Raw genomic sequence first — 16,396 nt, forward strand, 5'->3', positions numbered from 1 at the left:
AACAGTGGAAACTTTACCGCTGCCTCAGTTAGAGGAATGAGAGAGAATGTCTGAAGGAACTAATTGGTATAAAAAAAACAAACAAAAAAAAAAAACAGTTTTATTCAGGAAACTATCACTTTAGTGAATTCTCTGATTAAAGCCTTTTAACCCCACTCTAATTGGCTCAGAAACCTAAAAAACAGTACTCCTAAACCTGCTGTAGTATGCTGTTTATTATTTACTTATTTATTTAAAATTTTTTCTATTCTACTACTTTCTAGCGTCTGTTCAACGTGGATTACAATAAAACAATCATAAAAATATCACCAAACAATAACTTCATTACATGTTTAAACAAACTTAAACAGGCGTAAAATACAACATTAAAATACAGCAGAGATCAAATCATTCCACCTCATCCAAAAGCTTCTTCAAAAAAACAGTCTTCATAGCTTTTCTAAACATTTTCAAATCCTTCTGCTCTCGAAGCTTAACTGGCAGTTTATTCCATTCAACTGCTGCTACTGAAGAAAATACTCTATAGCTCTTATTTGAACCTATCTGTACTTATTAACTGGAGGAATGGCCAACAGTTAAATACCCTCTGACCTCAAATGCCCACCCAGAGAGATACAATTCTGTAAGATTTCTTAACACACAAGGGAAAGAATTCATCAGGAGTTTAAAAACAATGGTCACTAACCTAACCCTTACCCTCCATTTAATTGGAAGCCAATGGAGACCTCTCAAAACTGGAGTTAAATGTTCTTTTCTAAATAATCCAGTTAAAACTCTTGCAGCGGCGTTCTGTGCCAACAGCAAAACATGCAATAACCTGTCTGGTAATCCCTCATATAGAGTACCACTATAACGTAAATGGCTCAGGACCAATGCCTGCACTACCATATGAAAATAGGCTGGAGGTAAAAAAATCGCTTTTTAAAGGTTGAACCACTTTCAGTAAGTAAAATGCCATTTTAGTTACATGATGGGGACCTATTGCTTCATGGACAATTGGGAGTCCAAAAAGACTCCCAAACTCTCTTATCTCAGTCTGAACTGGAACAGCCAAAACTTCAACATGATTCTTTTCTTCAAAACCTTTTTCCACCCACAAAATGTTAGTCTTTTTAATGTTTTAAAACAACTGATGATCCCTCAACCACTCCTGTACCCTCCTAACTTCATCTTGCAGTCTAACCTCGGGTATAGAAAGGGAATGGTGAATAAAACGGAAAATGTCATAATGCCTCTATATCGCTCCATGGGGAGACCGCACCTTGAATTCTGTGTACAATTCTGGTCGCCGCATCTCAAAAAAGATATAATTGCGATGGAGAAAGTACAGAGAAGGGCTACCAAAATAAGGGGAATGGAACAACTCCCCTATGAGGAAAGACTAAAGAGGTTAGGACTTTTCAGCTTGGAGAAGAGACGACTGAGGGGGGATATGATAGAGGTGTTTAAAATCATGAGAGGTCTAGAACGGGTAGATGTGAATCGGTTATTTACTTTTTCGGATAGTAGAAAGACTAGGAGGCACTCCATGAAGTTAGCATGGGGCACATTTTAAACTAATTGGAGAAAGTTCTTTTTTACTCTACGCATAATTAAACTCTGGAATTTGTTGCCAGAGGATGTGGTTAGTGCAGTTAGTATAGCTGTGTTTAAAAAGGATTGGATAAGTTCTTGGAGGAGAAGTCCATTACCTGCTATTAAGTTCACTTAGAGAATCGCCACTGCCATTAGCAATGGTTACATGGAATAGACTTAGTTTTTTGGTTCTTGCCAGGTTCTTATGGCCTGGATTGGCCACTGTTGGAAACAGGATGCTGGGCTTGATGGACCCTTGGTCTGACCCAGTATGGAATTTTCTTATGTTCTTATATCACCATCAGGGCAGCAAGGTAGAAAAATGTGCACATCATCAGCACACTTGAAGTATTTCACATTCTATGACTGTAAAACAGCCCCTAAGGGACCGAAATAAATATTGAAAAGCACTGATGCGAGTGCTGAGCCCTGCAGTACACCCCCACTGAATATTATGCCATGCAGTGTGTGTCTGACCAGTTTGCACTATCTGCATCCTGTTGGTTAGGTGGGATTGGAACCAACTTAATAACAGTACCTCCTATACCATGTGATCTCAAGCTTTTTAAGAGTCCCATGGTATCAGAGGCTGCAGACAAATCCAATTGAATTAAAATACCTGCAATGCCTTGATCCAGACTACCTAGCCATGCATCCATTAAGCTCAAAAGTAAGTGCTTTCTACAGTGATGTCTGCAAAAACCAAATTGGTTTTCATGCAGGATCTGCATGTCATTCACATAATCCTCCAACTGCTTCAATCCAGTTTTTTCTAAAATTTTCACTATAGTCAGCAGATTTGAGACTGGTTGATAATTTGGTATCTCACCCTCACTTAAGGACCTATTGACCATCTTTTTATTATAAGGTCAAAAGTGACATCTTTCAGAGTTTTTTTTTTATAATAAAAAAAAAAATGGACAAGGATCTAGGACAGAAAATTGATTTCAACCCCAATACTTTAGCACCCACTTCCTTCAAAGTGGTCATATCAAACTCTGAAATGGTATAAATAGGGTGCAATATAGGAAGAATGTAAAGACAATAGTAAAACACATTTCCCAAGAGTATTTTTACCATCTGTGTGGCCATCATTGTAGGCACTCCTGGTGTAAGATACCTTCATTTGCCTTACATATAATCATCAGCCAAAATAGACTTTCCTCTTTTTTTTTTTTTTTTTTAATTTTTATATGCAAGTAAAACCTTACCTTGTCTGATTCCCTAGTGAAACAAAAACTCCTTGACACAGGCCTGTGTTTTGTACACTGCATCAGGGGGAGTTTTTCAAGCGATAGCCATTCTATTGTTCAAATATCAGATTGTTGCTGTAATGAAAAACAAAATGTCATATAAGTCTCGGATTATTCATGTAATATGTCACTTACACTAGGACAGGTAAGTATGCGTGCCTAGATGAAATACAGAAGCACAAAAACACCAGCCAAAACAGTCTCAATATAAATAAAAAAAATGTTTCTAATGTATTATATTTCACAGATGACAACGTTACCGTACTTGGCCATAGCTGCTTCTTTGGCGCCAAATTCCTCAGACCCTTCGGGTTGAAGCTTCTAGTCTGTGGAATTTGGAGCTAGAGAACACACTATGGCCAAGTAGGGTAACGCTGTCATCTGGGAAATAAAATTAAATGTTTCTAATGTATTACATTATATTGACAGTTTTGGCTGGTGTTTTTGTGCTTCTGTATTTCATCAGTTCCGTAATTAACACCTCTTCTAAGTTTTATCTGTGTGCCTTGATTAGATTGAAAGCACCACAGAGCAGAACTTGTCTCTTGTGTACGTCTGTGTACATCTAGTAGTGCTATAGAGATGTTACTGGCCCAAGAAGTTGAATCCCATGTCAGTATAGAGGTTTCTTTAGCGATTGTAGGTGCCCCTGCAAGTGAAAAGGGTGGCAAGATGCATTACTTCTTTGATGTGATTTGATCTCTGCCTTTTCTATTGCTTTACCCAGTCAACCAAAGCGGAGACACTCTGGGACTAAAGTCCTCCCACTTCACTCTGACCCTATTCAGCCTGAATGGCTTGATGTATAAATTTTTAATAAACACCAGAGTATAAAGACCCCAGGAAATAAATGGACTATACTGAAAACAGCTTTGCTGAGAAAATTCCTCAGGAAGTAACCTCGGGGGGGGGGGGGGGGTGTCCCTTTTTAGAGGTTGCACTTCCTCCTGCTGCATGGAGAGTGACAGCTTCAAAATGGCCACCACGTCTCCTTCATCCATTAAGATGGCTGGTTCTGAAGTATCGTTTGCACCTGGGGCCACCAAGGCAGATGATTTCAGGGCAGATCCAGGCTCAGCCAATAGCTTCTTTGGAGGCAGAGTGTTGAGAGGCTCCTTGAAAGTCACTGCTACCTCGACATATTGAGCATATGCTGCCCTTTCTGAGGGAGGAATGCTTGCTCCCATAATACGCACATCAACAATTTTTTTCCGCCATGGAGCAGCTCTAAGCAATGAGATCAGCCACACAATTAAGAGGTGATACTGGTCTATAAATGAAGGCACCTTCAAAAAAGTGCCTGTCAGAATCAATCTCTCTCTCTCTCTCTCTCTCAATTCCAAAAATTTATCATGAATTGCATTATGGCCATTTCGAACATGTCGTACAGCTTAACGCCAGGGAACAAGCTGCAGTTATTTCCATGGTTAAAACCGTGCATACTTTTCGCATTCGTTATGGGGTTAAAGCATTTTGATAAATGATCCTATAAAATTGGTACTGAGAGAGACCACGAATTGTTTATTGGATCTTTGTCCTGCTAGATTGTTTGTGCATTTTCCTGATAAAATACTTGGTTTGCTGTCTTTCTTTAATTCTTCTTTGAATTTAAGTAAAGTACCTTTAATTTTAATTTTAAAAAGGCAGTAGTTACCCCTCTGTTAAAGTATTTAGACCCTAGTGATTGTAAGAATTATACGCCGGTATCAAATTTACTTTTTATTGTTAAAATTCTAGAAAAGTTGGTATTTTTTCAATTGTGGATAATAAAGTGTTAGATGATGCTCAGGAAGGTTTTAGGAAATTTTGTATTACCGAGACCTTGATTTTGTTGGGTGAAAATTTATTAGCTAGTTTGGATAAGGGTGAAATATCTTTTTTTGATATTGATCTATCTTTCTAGTGCTTTTTATCTTGTGGATCATTCTATCTTACTGTATCGTTGTGAACGTTTAGGGATTAGGGGTCAGGTTTTACAGTGGCTCTCTTGTTTTCTCCAGGATAAGGGAACAAATGGTGATTTTTCAAGGCAATCTCTTCGTCAATTAAATTGAAGTTCGGGGGTCCCTCAAGGTTCTACTCTATCTCCTTTGTTATTCAATTTGTTTCTTATCCCATTGGGTAATTTGATTTGATCATTTGGTTTTACTCTATTTATGTGGATGATATTTAGATATTGGCTCATTTTAGGAAATCTTCTGAGGAGGTTGTATGTAAATTGAATCTTTGTTTATAAGCCATTTATCAATGTGGTTTTTTGTTTTGTTTTTTTTTAAAGTTGGTTCTTAATGAAAAAACTGAGTTGTTGAAAATAGGGTTGGGGATATCCCTGTTACCCCTTATTTGAATGGTTTATGTTTGGTTCCCAAACATCAGGTAAGGTCTCTAGGGGTGATTCTGGACTGTGAGTTTTCTTTGAAAAAACATGTTTTGCATATTGCAAGAAACACTTATTCTAGGTTGAAATTGATGCACTTGAAACCATATTTGGAGCTGCCTGTACTTAAGGCAGTGGCCTATGCCTTGATTCTTTCATATCTTGATTATTGCAGTACTATGGTTTTGGGATTACAGAGCAAAGTGATCCAAAAATTACAGCTTATTGAAAATAAGGCTGCCAGAATGGTTTTGGGAAAATCTTGAAGAACCTCGGACAAACCATTGTTAGAACTGCATTGGTTATCCATTGTGAATAGATGCAGATTCAAGAACCTGGTGTTGGCGTTTAAAATCTTAAATGGTACCAGTTCTACCTCATTGAGGGTTTCTCTGCATTGGCATTTATCCAACAGAATTTTACAATTTGTAGGAAGGCAGTACTTGGGTCTCCATCAGGTAAAAAATAATTCCATTACTCTCGATAGGGTGTAAGATCTTTTTCAAATGTTATTCCAGGTTTATGGAATAGCTTGCCCTTGGAGATAAGGGATGAGTCAAATTTATCTAGATTTTAGAAGAAATTAGACTTGGTTAATGTCCACAAATAACTAACATCTATTAAATAAGATCTACATTATATTTGTCTCAGTTGTGGTAGTTGGTGGAATTTGGCTTGAATATGAAAAGGGCTGTCATGTAAATGTTTTGGAATTTTGTTTTATGTTTTTTATAATTGTTTTATTTAAAATGTTTTTATTATTTTATGTCTGTCTGATTTGATTGTACATCACTTTGGGTGATAATTTTATCTGGAAAGCAATTAATAAATGCTAATAAATAAATTAGCTCTTAAATGCCTGATTTAAAAAGTCAAGCCTTAATGGCCTTTCTGAATTTAGAGTAGTTTCAGTGGCTGTGGGGCTTTTGGACGTTTCTAAATGGAATGGAAGGGTTACTTTACAGGTGCTGGAGAAATGTGCCAGCTTGTGTTTGCAGTTTTTTGCTTGTTTTGAATTTGGGGTAGGATTGTAAAGATGTGTTAAACCTTTTTTTTTTTTTTTTGGCGGGCGGGGGGGGGGGGGCTTGGTGGGAAGGGAAGATCTGGCACTATGCCCAAAATAATAGTGATTTTGCAGGGTTGGGGATGGTGGTGTGGGATTGGGCCTCCTGCTTCTTTTTTCTTTACTATTTTACAAGCTATAGTTTAAATATCTCCAGTTAAGATATGTTTATCCAGTTACGCATCCTCAGGTAACTTTAGGACTGCTCTCAAGAATGTCTAGACTTAGGCCTAGATTCTCTTAGGTCGCAGACCTTAGAGAATCCGGTGGTAACGGGGGGGTGGGAGGGAGAAGCGGGGGTCGGTCCTGCAATAGCCGGCAGTGATTGCACCTCTGCGGTGAGATTGCTACCAGCTTTCATGCCGAATAACTACCCCATAAGGTATAGTTATTTGGCATGAAACTGGCAGCGATAAGGAATCTTACTTTTCACCGCCAGCGATGTGTCCGCAGCGTCGGCCCCAGTGCCGCCCCGACTCCTCCTCTTCCGGGGCAGACTCCGCCCCAACCTAGCTATTGCATGCGAAAAGTCCCAGAGAATGATCCCCTCAGCTAGATAACTTATCTAGCTAGCTTTGAATTTCAGAGTCAATTGGATAAGTTGTCCAGCTAACTTAATTCTGCAATGGAATGCACCCAAAATACCTCCAACTTATCTGGATACATTTTATCTGGGTAATAAAGTGCTCAGGTAAAATTTATCTGGTTAGAGGGGCCAGAAATTTTAAATCTTGGGTTTTGTCCAGGAACTTAGAAGTTATCCAGACAAACCCCTTTGAATATGGACCTCCATTTTTTGTTTTTTACAACAGAATATCCAACATCCAATCCTACTTTTCCATCCTTCTAGCAGAACATTGCCTTTTTATATATATATTACAAGCCGTTAAGCGGGCTACATTACATTTTTTTTTTCAGTCCATTTTCTAACACAGCACCCTTCTACACTTTTTCTCCCTCACTCCCCCTTCCCCTCGTTCACTCACCCCCTTCCCTCCACTCAGTCTTACTCACCCTCTGTCTCCCACTGCCTCCTTCCCCTCACTCTTACCTCCCTCCCCTTCCCTCAGTCACTCCCCACCCTCTCTCAATCCCATCCCCTCCCCCTCAGCCCTCCTCCACTCCCTTTTTCTCTGCTCCACAACTTCTTACCCTTCCACTTACATCCCTGTCTCTCACCTCTCCCTCATTCTCCCTCTCCCCTCACTCTTCCCTACCCCCTATCTCCCTCCCACACACTCACCCACTCCTCCCTCCCTCTCACTCAGTCCCTCCCCCTCCCTCCCCCTCACTCAGTCCCTCCCCCTCACTCAATCTCTCCCTCCCTCTCACTCAGTCACTCCATCCCACTCCCTCAGTCTCCCTCCCTCCCTCTCACTCAATCTCTCCCTCCCTCGCTACTGGCCGCCGCCGCCTCCATGTTTTTTTTTTTCTCACGCTGCCTAAGACCGACGTGCTCGCCCGCACATGCGCAGTAGAGCTGCTCTCTACTGCGCATTTGCGGCACGTCGGTCAACCTTCATTTATTAGGTTGATAGCATCAAGGTATGCAGTGTGCCTTAGGTTGGCTATATTTCTTCAAAGGCTGTGTCACAAATCACTTTCAAATGCTTTGATCCCTGGAAATGTCACTTTGATCCCAGGAAATGTCACTAGAAGGAAAAGAACTGCAGTGAATGTCTCGTGCATCTCTGTGCTCAGCATTCTGAATTTATTTATGCCGTCTGCAGTGAATGTCTCGTGCATCTCTGTGCTCAGCATTCTGAACTTATTTATGCCGTCTGCAGTGAATGTCTCGTGCATCTCTGTGCACAGCATTCTGAATTTATTTATGCCGTCTGCAGTGAATGTCTCGTGCATCTCTGTGCACAGCATTCTGAATTTATTTATGCTGTCTGTTGGAGAACTTGGAATTTCTAATACGTGGCGCCATAGCTTTATAAACAGGATTTACCCTACTGTTATAGTGAACAGCTATGCGAGACCAAAAAATGTTTGTTAGTCTAATTAGTTCTCAAATCCGGTTCTCAAGAGGCCCCAGGCAGAATATTCACTGTAAGTATTCATGAGACACATTTAATCTAACAAGTTTAACATGCTTATTTGGTTATCTTGACAAATAGACCTGTTTGGGGGGGGGGGGGCCTTGAAGTCTAGATTTGGAGAGAGAAGAAAGGATGGGAATATTCATCGATCATTTTCTTGGTTCAAAATTGTTTTTTCTTCTGTTTTGAATGGAACTTAAATGTCCTTCATGGTGGTTTTTCATCACTGCAGTGAGTGTTTTTCTGGAACTACGTGTAGCAAATTTTAATGTTAATGCATCCTGCTACTTTCATATAATTTGCCTCTTAATTTTAGTGCTGTGAAAGAAACTTTCACTTTCATAGTGGTTTCAAGCAGCGATTGTACTGTACTATGACTTTGGAACTTGGTCTTTTAATTGCTGATAAAGAATATTTCGGAAATGCTGCTGTGTCACAAGGTTTGCTAAGAAATCCCATGGTGGTCTACGCTAACTGAAATGATTTGCAATGCCAGCTTTTCAATACCATTCTTAATAAATGTCACGTAAATTTCCATAGATTTTATGTAAGAGAAATCCCGTGCACAAAGGGGAAGATGATGTACATTGATCCCATTCCAAGCCAAAAAGGATTGCTTTGTCAGTATCCTATCCTATCCAGTATTCTATCCTTCATTTTTTTTTAGAACAAAATAATTCTTCTCCGATTAATAAGGTGTGCTCCAAATACCTCATTCAGCATTTTGCAGGATCATGACTTGATGCTATACAAAGGGTAGGAGTTACTGTGCCATCTATTCTGAAACATTCCCAGGCCACATATCGCTGTAGATGTGAAAGTAATTGACTCTGCTATTTTTTTTCTTACTGCAAAATATTTAGGCTATTTCAGAGAATACACGGCTCTCTCGGTATCATTTTTTCATACCTCTGAATTTTGCAGAATAGAGGTCTGTGTGCATTCTTATATTCCATGCATTTTAATGAATACTTATTCTGATCCTTTTATGTAATTTATATATTTAAAAAATGTGCATGACATGGCAGAGGCTACAGTTCAAAGCACTTTTTGTAGAGATTTAGGTAGATATAGTACATCTGGCAGTGTACAAATGCAGTATTGCCAGTCTTCCAAATTTAACTTTTCTACAAAATGGATTTAGCAGTTTTTGTATTCATGTAGTCATTAAAACCTTGGTCTTTGAGGTTGACTCCTGTGCTGTTGTCCCTTTAAATTCAACTTCTCTGAAGCCAATCACAAAATCCTGATACCTGTTGGTTACTATGAACTGTATTTTTTTTGGAGAGAGATTATCCAGAGGTTTCCTGAGATTAGGAGACCTTTATAAAAGGGTCTGCAATGGTCCTTATGCTGGGATTTAAGCAGGCCCATCAAGAGAAAGCTGGGGCACTGGTGCTCAGTGTTCCTTACTTGAGATAATTTAGCTGAACTTTTTTCCTGACAGACATAATTATTCTCTTTGGTGCCAGGCTTACAATTTTTGCAAACCAGACAAAAATGTAATTTTGCCACTGTTCCATAAAATTGTTTAGGAACGCCATAAGAACATTTGTTTTACTGTTATAATCCCAAAGTGTTTTTCTTTGTTAATATTTAACTTGCACTTATGAAATATGCATTTATTTTGATTTTAAAATTTGTTACATCTATTTTTAGAGTTGCATGTATAACGTTGTTTATGCAGAATTTCCTTGCAATTATTAGTTGACCTCTTTAACATTTATTTTTCTAACTATATGTTTGTAACTTTGAGTGCTTCCTGAGCTTTTGGGGCTCTGCTGCAAATTAATCTACTTGACTGAGCTCGCCATATACCTCTTAAGGAGTCATAAATCTGAGTGGCTCCATCTCTGTGTTAACATTTTTGGTTATGGTAATATCTTGGACTCTGACACTGAAAAAATTATCTCTACTAAAAATTGTATTTGAGTAAGTCCAGTAATAACTCTCAGGCTGATACAGTAAAATCGGCGGGAGAGGCAGCGCTCCGAGGCGAGCGCCCGCTCTCCCAACACGAGCCCAGGCCACTCTTCTGGGTGTGCGATCCAGTATTTAAATGAGGACCCGCGGTAAAAAGAGGCGCTAGGGCCACTAGCGTGACCCTAGCGCCTTCTTTTTGACAGGATCGGCAGCTGTCAGCGGGTTTGACAGCCGTCGCTCAATTTTGCCAGCGTCTGTTCTCAAACCCACTGACAGCCATGGGTTCGGAAAACAGACGCCGGCATAATTGAGTGTCCGTCTTCCGACCTGTGGGCCGATTTTAAATGTTTTTTTTTGTTTTTTATTTAATATTTGTTTTTTTTTTTTAATTTTGGGGCCTCCAACTTAATATCGCTATGATATTAAGTCGGAGGGTATACAGAAAAGCAGTTTTTTTTTCTGCTTTTCTGTACATTTCCCCGGCACCGGCAGAAATTAACGCCAGCCTTTGGGCAGGCGTTAATTTTTTAAAGAAAAACGTGTGGCTTTGCTGCACATTTTGCTTTCTGGATCGCACGGGAATAACTAATAGGGCCATCAACATGCATTTGCATGTTGCGGGCGCTATTAGTTTTGGGGGGGGGGGGGGGTGGCCGCACGTGGGGGTAAAGCTAGTGAGTAAAAAAACGTGCAGCCAAACCCAGGCTAACAGTGCGCTCCGGTGGAGCACACAGTTAGCAGTACAGTACAGTGCGCTCCGGTGGAGCGCACTGTACTGTACTGTATCAGCCCGTCTGTTAGAGAGCACCAACATTTGTACCTGATTTCTATCAGCACTGCATCTCCAAGTATCGTGGTAAGTATTATGCTTGGTTTGCACGTGCCATAATAGATACTGTACCTCATGGAACTGGGGGCACCTGTGACATTGCCTTCTCCTTAGAGACTGTACAAAAATCAAAACCAGACCAGAATTGTGTTGGGCAACATTGTCTGTAGATTTTCTACAGCACCTAATATTAGGGGCTCAGGCCTTCCTCCTGCTTTATCCCCAAGAGGAGTACATGGCCCATGTGACGTTTGTTCAGCAGTCCTCCAAAGCCCTCTTCCCAATCAGCTGGACTTTCTTGAAGTTGAAGCCCTATGAGGGGTGGCCACACCGGGCTGGTTGCTGCACATAGCAAGACTGTTGGCCCTCTCTCATCATTTACAGAGTCGGGACCTTCTGGGTGCATTGTAGCTCTATTGGCTGGGTTTGTGGCTTCATCACTTCAGGATTGTACTAAGGCTGCAACCCTAGTCATGCCTTTCTTTCATGAGCCCCCTGGCCCTTCCCTACTCATACTTCTCCCAGAACTAGGCTCAAATACCCTGGCACAACAGAGGGTAACACAAGAAAATAACAAGTTATCTTGTACCTAACTAATAACAGGCCCATGCCCTGAACTGTGGGGAGGCCTAATTGTTCTTGCTTAATTGAATGAAGCTATACTAACAGGTTGAGATGAGCTAGTAAATGTGGAAACCTAGGGAGCAACAGAAGCAAGAGGGTGAGGGCCAGGGTAGGATCAGCTTTTAATTTGGAGTGTTCCTATCTCCTCTATCCATGTGCCCTGCTGCAGCCAGTAGCAGCGTGCACTGATGCTGGGTCCATGCTAATGCACCTGGCATGCACCTATGATGTCTGGGTGCCCTACTGGTGCCAGTCACAGGGTGCACTATTCGTATCGCTGGGACACGCAAATGTGCCATAACACTCTTGGCGTCAGGATTTGGGCCACGTGGCTGGCATTATTAAACTGGAAAAATGGCAAGGACATCCGCCCTCAGAGGACCATGAAAAGGAGCCCATAAGGTAAGTCATAGGTGGCCCAAAACTGGGAGGATGGACATCTGTAATGAGATTGCTTGGTCTGACAGCCTTGGCTTAGGATGTAGTCAGAAAGTTAACCTCATTGGACTCTGCATTTTCACCACTGACCTGTCTGCATTATGTGATTGTACAAAAAATGTGGGAAAGGAAGAAGTAAACAGATGCACAGGCTCTGTGATAAAGGAGTTAGAGTCACAAGAGAGGGCCAGTTTTCTCATCCAAACCATGTTTTGGGAAATCACATGTAGTCTCTCAAAACATGTTTTCAGATGTGCAAGTGAAAAAGGTATAATTAACAGAAGCATTGGATGGCGAAGGGAGAGGGAATGCTGAACCTTCAGGTGCCTTCCTAATAGTTGTAAGAAAAATATTTGTACTACATTATTACAACTATTGTCTTGCTAAATCTGTTCATTACCTTTGCTGATGTGCCTTCTGGAGTGCAGCCTAGTATTTGTAATAAAACACTGCTTGTCCTGGTATCTACAGTTATACTGACTAAAGGTGTGAGTGTGGTGTGAAATGCTTTGTGAAACAGATCCTGTTTGTTTTCAGGCAGTAGATATGTGTCTTACAATACCCACAGAGTTAACCTGCAACAATATCCCATTATAGGCGGTGTCTGTGCATGCCAGCATAGTGGCATCCACTTCTGACTTTATTTATTTTACTAATGAGATCTATTTATTTATTTGATTTAATTTATATTCTGCTTTTAAGCAGTCTTCAGCCTAAGGAGTTTTTCTACCTATTTGACTCTCTTTTTTTTTTTTTTTTTTTAATAACTGGGAATAGAAGACTGCTTTAAAAACAAACCCATTTAATCTACTGTTCTAGTAAACCCAGTAAGGTACTTTGGTGGAGACTTCCAAGTAGCTTTGAATCAGTTTTGCTCTCTATTGAAACTGTTTTAAACTAAGAAACTTTTTTTTTTTTTTTTTTTTTTTTTTACTGCTGGTATAACAGTTTCTCTGAATTTCAGTTTAAAGATGGCTTGTGTGTAGTTTTGTTTAAATGTGCACAGTACATGAAGCTATGCTTGAAGGTGGAATTATCTTAAAATCCCACCCCACTGCCTGCTTATCTGGCCCCGTTCTTAGTTCTGTAATTAACACCTCTTTTATGTTTTATCTGTGTGCCTTGACTAGACTGAAAGCGCTACAGAGCAGAAATATTCTCGTATGTGCATCTGTGTACATCTAGTAGGGCTATAGAGATGTTACTGGCCCAAGAAGTTGAATCCCATGTGAGTATAGAGGTTTCTTTAGCGATTGTAGGTGCCCCTGCAGGCAGAAAGGGTGGCAAGATGCATGACTTCATTGAACCTTTTTTGTGGCTGCGTAGAAATAAAAGATCTCAGTTAAAAAGTACTATAGTACCCTTGAATCTTGATCTTTAATCTTGTTTAATGTGTTATGTGTTTGCCTGGCTATTGAACATTTTATTTGCAACAAGAAAGAATTGATCTTTCCTTTCTATCAGATTCCTCTGCTAATATTTTGGTATCAGGGTAATCCTTCTTTCCGCTACTTCCACACATCTTATGTATCTGTTATTGTTTCTCTTCTCTGATGCAAGAATAGTAATGAAAGGCAGAAATCAGTTCAGCATACAGATAACCAGAGAGAAGTAAAACAGTAATCTTTCAATTGGTTTGGAGCTGCCTCACCACTTTTAAATATATTGTAATTTAACAGTGTTGCTTTTAGTATAGTGGTTTTCCAGATTTGTTTCTTGGGATGCAGTGGAAGAAAATTCCCATGACCTAAACCACAATAGCTTCTGATTTGTTTTCATAAAATTAAAGATGGGCAGTATGATCTGTTTCTTTTCCCCTTCACGGGTAGCGTAGCTGATCCAGGAGCTGACTGGAGGGAGCCTGGGATGAAGACCTGCCTCCCACTGGTCACATGACCTCTCAGCTGTGACTCTTCTGCATAAAAGGATGCCTTGAACTAGCCTATTTCATTCCGAAGCAGATGACCGCAGGGATGACTAGTGGAATCCTTACTCCTCCATGGGTCACGGACATCTCAGCTGTGACTCTTCTCCATAACGAGATGCCTTTTCAGGCAGGCGTCACCTGATGGGCCTGTGCCAAAGAGCTTGCCCTTTTGTGCATCCCTTAATGTGAATTTGGGGGAGTGTGAGTATTATTCTCACTTTTTGTTGATATAAGGTGCATTTTATGCTTCTGGTTAAAGAATCTTGGGATCTAGTTTTTGGTTAATAGGCTTTGACTTTGGAAGTCTAATGGGTAATATTGTGCTCTTTATTATGGGCATTGATTGATCTTGTAGTGTGCGATAAGTTTTTTTTTGGATGAGCAGGTCTGGTTTGGGCTTGCTTCTATTTTATAAGTAGGTGTTGGTTTGAATTCCTTATTCTTGATCACGTTTGTATCAGTATCCCCATTATATTACCATCCATTGATTATTACCATCCTTATATTACCATCCATTGATTATTTACACAGAGAACATGAGAGCTAATACATACACTTTTGCTTCTCCTGTTGGACATGTTGGTTAGACCACAATTAAATATAGAGTATATTAATGCATGTTCAGTTAAAAAGTCCTGACATTTAATTTTAGATCAAGATTTTGATATCTTGTGTGTGCTATCATGGCATTCAGATGCAGATATTTAATATTGAATGACTTACATGCAGTTGGTTATATTTATTTATTTTATTTATTTATTTATTTAATAGCTTTTATATACCGACGAACGTTGGGAACATCTCGTCGGTTTACAGAGAACAGAACTGAGCAACAGGCTTTACAATTATCATATAATTATATAAGGAACATTAAAAAACATACAATTAACAGTGTAGAATATACAAGGATCGTTAAAAACATACAATTAACAGAGTAGAATATACAATAAATAATTAACTAAGTGGTATGCATGATAGAGGTTATCCATCTAATCGGGGGGGAGGGGGGGCAAAGAAATTCTGGTAAATAGGAAGGATATCAACATTTGTAGGCGGCATATAAACACGTGTTTGGGAATAACAAGTTCTTATGTACAATATACAATATGCTGTCCTGGTAATTTCACTTTATGGGGTGTAGGGGAGATGGGAGAGTGTCAGGTGGAGTGGAGAGGGTGTGGATGGGGGGGGGGTGAGGGAAGAGGAGGGAGGTAAGGAGTTGGAGGGGGGGGGTGCTAGTGACTGTGTGCATGTTAGGTGTATGAGTGTTTGAAGAACCAGGTCTTCAGGTTTTGCCTGAATATTTTTGGGCAGGTTTCTTGGCGGAGGGAGGTAGGTAGTTTATTCCAGAGTAAAGGACCTGCTAGGGAGAGGGCCCTTTCGCTTGTGGTGCGAAGTTTAGTAAGCCTAGGTGATGGGGCGTGTAATGTTGCTAGATATTGTTTTCTAGTGGGTCTATTGCTGTTGTGAAAGGAGAGGTGTTCTTTGTACCAGTTCATGTTCTGGTTGTGAAGAGATTTGTGTATTAAAGTGAGGGCTTTGAAGGTAATCCTAGATGCTACGGGTAACCAATGTAGATGTTTGAGTACCGGGGTTATGTGATCATTTTTGTGGGTGTTGGTGAGTATTCGGGCAGCTGCATTTTGGAGGAGTTGTAAAGGCTGTATGGTGTTTTTTGGCAGGCCTAAAAGCAGGGAGTTGCAGTAATCTATTTTTGATAGGATGAGTGCTTGTAATATAGTACGGAAGTCACTGAGATGTAAGAGTGGTTTGAGTCTTTTAAGGGTGTGTAGTTTGTAGAAGCAATCTTTAAGGGTGTTATTGATGAATTTCTTGCAATTAAGGTGACAGTCAATGGATACGCCGAGGCTTCGTACATGGGTGGGGAAGTTGATGTTAGTGGAGGGATTATTATTGTGTGTGTGTGGGGGGGTCATAAGATGGGTGGGGGAGATGTTAGGGGGTGAAATAAGGATGAGTTCCGTTTTAGTAGCATTGAGGGCGAGAAAGTTGTTGGATAGGAGGCTGCTAATTTCAGAGAGGGCGGATTTCCAAGTTTCAATGGCTTTGTGTATAGAGTCTTTAACAGGGATAAGTATCTGCACATCATCGGCATATATGAAGTGCGGAAGGTTAAGTTTAGCAAGGAGATGGCAGAGGGGGAGGAGATATATATTGAAGAGCGTAGATGAAAGAGATGAACCTTGTGGTACTCCTTGAGCGAGGTTGTGGGGTTTGGAGGTTGAGTTACCCATTTGTACGCTAAATTGTCTTTCAGCTAGGTATGAGTGGAACCATTGTAGAGCCAGGCCTGAGATACCAATGCTGCTAAGACGTTCTAA

At 40.3% G+C, this 16,396-nt stretch overlaps 1 protein-coding gene across 2 annotated transcripts in view; it reads left to right on the forward strand.

Annotated features, from left to right (window-relative positions):
- Positions 1 to 16,396, forward strand: part of CERS6 (ceramide synthase 6) — a 373,746-nt gene that overhangs the window by 182,234 nt on the left and 175,116 nt on the right. The window lies entirely within an intron of this gene.

Source organism: Rhinatrema bivittatum, chromosome 6 (assembly GCF_901001135.1).
Source record: "Rhinatrema bivittatum chromosome 6, aRhiBiv1.1, whole genome shotgun sequence".
NCBI lineage: Eukaryota > Metazoa > Chordata > Amphibia > Gymnophiona > Rhinatrematidae > Rhinatrema > Rhinatrema bivittatum.